Source organism: Cornus florida, unplaced genomic scaffold (assembly GCF_030987335.1).
Source record: "Cornus florida cultivar Cherokee Brave unplaced genomic scaffold, ASM3098733v1 CherokeeBrave_3.0.0_Hap2_Chr02, whole genome shotgun sequence".
Lineage (NCBI taxonomy): Eukaryota > Viridiplantae > Streptophyta > Magnoliopsida > Cornales > Cornaceae > Cornus > Cornus florida.
Genome location: NW_026775572.1, coordinates 58,337,832 through 58,343,831, shown reverse-complemented (window position 1 = coordinate 58,343,831; position 6,000 = coordinate 58,337,832). Strand labels below are relative to the sequence as shown.

General features: G+C 39.4%; 1 pseudogene; it reads right to left on the bottom strand.

The window, feature by feature from the left end:
- Nucleotides 1–1,905: 1,905 nt before the first annotated feature.
- LOC132296280 (receptor-like protein EIX1) overlaps nucleotides 1,906–6,000 on the bottom strand; it is a 40,949-nt pseudogene continuing 36,854 nt past the window's right edge.

Here is a 6,000-nt window from a genome sequence, read left to right as displayed (position 1 = left end):
TACCTCAAGTATGCAATTTTTCAAACATTTCCGAGCAATCTCCCAAAATTTCAACATCAAGCAAACAAATATGGTCCTCCACACATCAAGAAAATGATCATGCAAATCAAAACAACTCTAGAATCCTTTTTGAGTGGACCGGCATCAAATTTGTTGCTATCTAAGCCAACTAAAGAATTAATCACATCCTCACCCTCAAACTAACACACAAATCTAGTACCGATCATTAAGACAAAAAGTGGACCTTTTATTAAAGCTTTATTGTTCTAGGTGTGCTTATTCTTTTAACTTGATTTATTTATTTATTTATTTATTTTTAGGATCAAAGATGGAAGTATGGTGCAATGTGTTGATCTATTTATTTATTTATTTATTTTTAGGATCAAAGATGGAAGTATGGTGCAATGTGTTGATCTATTAAGCTTTCTAGCGATTCATGAGGTTGGCGTTAGGTCAATGACTCCCAAACCAGACGGCTTTAGGGCATTAGGCGTTCAAACACCCCTACGGACTTACAAGCTCAAATCAACTAGGCTACAAATCAAGACAACCTCCATCTAATCATTTCCCACTTCTCACCTTTTGGGAGAAGTCCTCACTTTTTATTGCTTTTGCGACTTTTTTTTTTTTTTTTTTAAGTTCAATTATTAACCTAGAGTTTGGGCCCTCTACCTTTCGGCGCGAGAAGTTCAATGCTTGATGAAGCTAGAATCCCGGCTATTTAGTGAAAAGGGATTGTTATCCACCTTTATCAAGAATGAAAGCTTGCAATGCACTACTAGCTCAATTGGGATATAACCAATTCAATAGTCAACAAAGCATGTACCCCACAAATGAATGCTAATGTGCGCCTGTGCTAGTGTAGAATACTAGAGTGAATCTCAAAACAATCATAAAATCAGGATGATGTGTACCACAAGTACAAGCAATATATCAATCTTTCAAAAAATTTACTCCTAAATGGCATCCACAAGGCAAACAAGGAGTATTGGACTCTTAAGTCAAGCAATTTTTAAATTTTAAGTAATATAGTCCTCAAAAGATCAAAATCATCGTTAATCATGGACCAATCATATATAATCTCTCAAATACACAAGACATGTTCAAAATTTTGAATTTAAAGCTAACACTGTAAAGCACACCATTACCCCCAAACTTAAATGGCACAATGTCCCCAATGTGCAAAGAGAACAAATGAAAAAGTATACCGGTGCAATTAAAGCAAAAAATGGCTGGGACTGAAGTATCTAAAGTGGGTGGCATAGCCCCCCCAAAACTTGGGATTAACTGTAGTCCTGAAAAGATGGCACTTGGATAAACTTATCAGATAACAAAACGGGATAATTAGTGTATAGTGGACATGCAAGTGTAAATGGGATAGCAACTGAAAATAGAGAGAGGTATAAGGGTGGTCCTGAAAATTGGGCAGCACTCTCTCTCACTGAAGTCACTATGATACACCTGATGGAGTCAAACAGATAGATATAAGAACATAATAGATGACATCCATAACAAAAACATATATAAAGAAAATAAAGTATAGAGTACATCAAAAGATCAAAGCCGACATATTCGGCTGCAAATAATATACAGTGATGAAAGTAACAAATATGAATTAGAGAGATAGAGTATACAGAGATAGAAGGAGTGAGAATCTCAGGTAGGTAGGGCAGGACTGGCAGGGCGAGCTTCGCGGATATCGTGAGATAAGTCTCGGAGTGCAGTCATGACATCCGTGCGGAATGTAGCAAAATCAGCTCGGTGGGCCACAGCATCGGCTCGAATGGCAGCCGTATCAGCTCTGATAGCAACCACTGCATCCTCCAGAGCCTGAAGACACTTTCCAAAGCTGGGGATCTGACTAGAAGCCTCAGGTACGGATGAATCAGAAGAAAGATCCTGAGTCTACTCCTCTGTATGAATGGGTGATCCAGTTGGAGAGTGCTGTTTTGCGTCATCGGCAGGTCGCTCTAAATCAATGTCCATACGCTTGACAGTCGGATCAATTAGTGCGTCGTTCGCTGCCGGGTCTGCTGCTGCTGCTGGGGCCTCAGCCTCTAAATCGTCTAAATCTAAGTCCTCTGCCGCCTGAGCTGCATCCTCCTGTAGTCTCAAGATAATGGTATTGTAGCTCTTATTCCAATCCTTCTTCTGGAAAGTATATGTTCCTCTTTCTGGGTGCTCCCGTTGATGGAAAGGATAGCGCTGATCAATCAGGATCTGGGTGATGAGGTGGCCAAATGGTAGGAACTTTGCCCTTTTGGGCAGCTCCTTGCTAATGTAAGTGTCATAGGGCTACCTCATCACGCTCCAGATAAACGCGGGAATAGATACCTAGTGGCCCGTGTAGAATGCGTAGAGGGCTGTCAGATAGTCTCTTCGCCGCTGAATCTTGTGCCCAGCCATATATATGTTCCGAAAGAGAACGGAATCAAAGAACCATAGGTCATCTGGAAGATAAGTGCGGGTGGCGAAAGTCTTGCCATCGGCATAGTGACCTGTCAAGAAAACTTCCATGTCGGCATAAGAAGGCATGTATAGCCTGGGATATAGCTCCTGTAGCTCCAGAGGGCATCGATGTGGATAATGGCATGATCTAGCTAGTGTGTCTACAGTAATAGTAATCTGGTGGCCATCTATGGTAGTGACCAGCTCTGCCACGGTACGCGGGGATGGCCAGAGGTTCTGGAAGAACACCCGAACTAGCCGCGGGTAGACTGGCTCAGTAACTGGGGTAAGAATAGCTGCAAGGCCCCTCCGGATAATGTCATCATAAGTTAATCGGGTTAACACTGATCTGGAGAAGAAGTCAACATCAAAAACTAACTCATGAGCCACTGTCATCTGTGTATATCTAGGCAATGGCCTGTCACGCTCTCGAGCTGGCTGAGGTGGCTGGTGTGGTGGAGATGGTGATGGTGACTGCTCAGCCTCAGCCTCATCCTGTGATGGAGATGGAGTGAACTCAACCTTAGCCTGTGAAGTAGATGGAATATGATCAGCCTCAGCCTTATGAGAAGGTGACTGAGGTAAAGTAGGCTCTAATGGCTCCTCTTGTATATGAGAGGGCTCTGCTAGCTCCTCTATCCAAGGTCTGATACGTCTCTGAGGCCCATGTCGCCTCCTGGCAACAGTCTTTATCCTAGGCATGGCCTGTCAAAAGAAAAAGAAAAACTTGCAACGGGAGTTAATGCTAAAATAAAGAATTGAAAGCACAAAATAGAGATATGTATGTCAAATAAGATAGACAAAACAGATATGACATGAATCTATGCAAGTGATAGGATGTGAACATGCTAAACAGTATAAGTGTAAAATGCATCCAATATGAAAAATCACAGGCATTGGGCATGAATGAGATAGCATGGACACAAGATAAGATGCATGGACTGTGTGTATGAAATCTGTGAAGTTCGATCGATCACAAAAATTGTGAGATCGATCTCACTCGATCGATCTAAAAAATTGAGAAACTAAGTTCGATCGATCTTACTAGATCGATCTAAGAAATATGTTCGATCGATCGAACTCTGCGAAGAACATGGACAGTCACAGATCTGTGACGTGGATGACATGGGGCCTTCACGACATCGGTCGTGGGCCCATCAACACAACAAACAATCAATCCTACTCATTTTACAAAGCCCATACTCCCACAAATCGAATCAAAACATAAAATATATACACATATATACAAATCTATATGCACATATATAAGCATATAAACACAATGCTTCAAGCTTCATCAATGGCGGATTTAAGCATCTAAGCAACCTAAATCAGGCATGTAAAACATTTATGCATCAATTCGAAGCTCAAATCATAAAGTGGATCTCGAATCTTACCTAAAATATGAGAGAAGGGGAGATGAGATGCGAAGGGGTAAGAGATCCGAGAGAAGAGAGAAGTCAACGCTCACTGGATCTCGCCGGAGATTCGCCGGAAATGGAGAAGATGGATGAGTGCACAGTGGCGATAAGAATGAGGGACTAGGGTTTGTGAGGTGTTAGATCGATCTTGAAATCGATCTTGAAACCCTCGGTTTCATTTTTTTTTAAAAAACACATTCCCAAACCAGTTCGATCGATCGAACTGTGATGATCTCTCTTCAAAGTATTTTTGGAATTTTTGAAAAATTAAAAGCTAAAATTAAAAATTAAAAATTGAAAACAGAAAATATTTTTGGATTTTTGAAAAAAAAGAATAAAAATAAAAAAAAATAAAATAAAATATTTTTGGATTTTTGAAATAAATAAAGTAAAATCTTTTTTTTTTTAATTTGAAAAATTAAGTAAAAAAAAGAAAATAAAAGAAAATCTTTTTGGTATTTTTGGAAAATAAAATAAAATAAAAATATTTTGGGATTTTTGAAAATTAAAAAGTCAAACAAAGTCAAAGATGGTGAGATGAAGAACAGAGATCGATCTGAACAAAATGTTCTATCGTTCTAACAGAGAGCAAAAATATGCAGGTTTTTGGGTTCAGATATTTTTCTAAGTGTTGGGACTTGCAAATCGATCCAATGATGAAGTTAGATCGATCGAAGAACTTCAGATCGATCTTGAAATGTTTTTGATCGATGAGACAGAGAGCTGAAATGTGCAGGTTGATGCAGGCTGAAAATTTTTCTAACTGTTGAAACTTCAGATCGATCGAACTTGATGTTTGGATCGATCGAATGTCTTCTGATAAATCTAACTGAGAACTGAGATCTGAAGATTTTCTTGGATCGATGAGACAAAGAGGTGATTTGGATGCAGGTTTGCTGCAGAATGAAGTTCGATCGATCGAACTCTCATTTGAGATTGATCGAACTTATGCAAAATACTCAATTTTAACATGAAAGCTCATGTAATCCTAACCACAGTTCCTTCTAATGCATATGGACCAAAAACAAGTATCTAGAATTTGCAAGAAATGAAATTAAAGATAGAAATGAGGGAGGAATAGGGTTTTGACACCCTACGTATACTTTTGTTAGTTTTTAACGTCTCTAGCAAGACATTGGGCTCTTTTAGCCCGGATCAAAGATCTTGTAATGCATCCCCTCCTTGTTAGGGTGATAGATGCTTTGAACTCCACCCAACAAATGGTTCTTTGAAGAACTTATTGAATTTAGGTCAAAAGAAACTTTTGATCCCTTGTCAATGCAATCACAATCTTTGGGCTTCCATGCCCTTTCAAAGCAAGAATTTGAAACAACACTATGAGAATGCAAGGTTAAAGATGATCCCTTTGAAGTTTTGGTTTTACATAAGAGCTTACTTCCTTGACATTGAAGATCATAGCATTTATCTACAACATTAACCTCTCCTTCATATTTGTCAAATGAGCTGGGTGTGGGATTGAAGATATTCAACTTCACCTTCATATGGCCAAATGAGATCTTGATTATCCCCGTCCTACAATTGATGTTGGCATTAACGGTTGCCAAGAAAGGACGACCAAGGATAACGGGAATTTGGCTTTTAGGATTGGGGACTGGTTTCGTGTCAATGACAATGAAATCAACGGGGAAGAAGAATTTGTCAATCTTTATCAAAACATCCTCAATGATACCCCTAGGCTTCTTAATGGATCGGTCGGCAAGTTGTAAAACTACCGACGTCGGTTTCAATTCACCTAGGCCCAATTTGACATAAATCGAGTATGGAAGAAGGTTAACACTTGCTCCTAAGTCAAGAAACGCCCGATTAATGATATGATCACCAATGATGCATGATGTGGTAAGTGAACCGGGGTCCTTAAACTTTGGTAAAGTGTTATGTTGCAAAATTGAGCTCACTTGCTCGGTTAAAACCACTTTTCTTGGTGCTTGGCTCTTATTCTTTCGCTTTTGGGTGCACAAGTCTTTCAAGAATTTGGCATAAGCCGGAATTTGCTTGATTTCATCCAAAAGTGGAAGATTAACTTTCACTTGCCTAAACATTCCCATGATTTCATTGGGTTTTGCCTTTTGCTTGTCTTTTGAAATGGATCCTTTTAAGGCATCCGGAAATG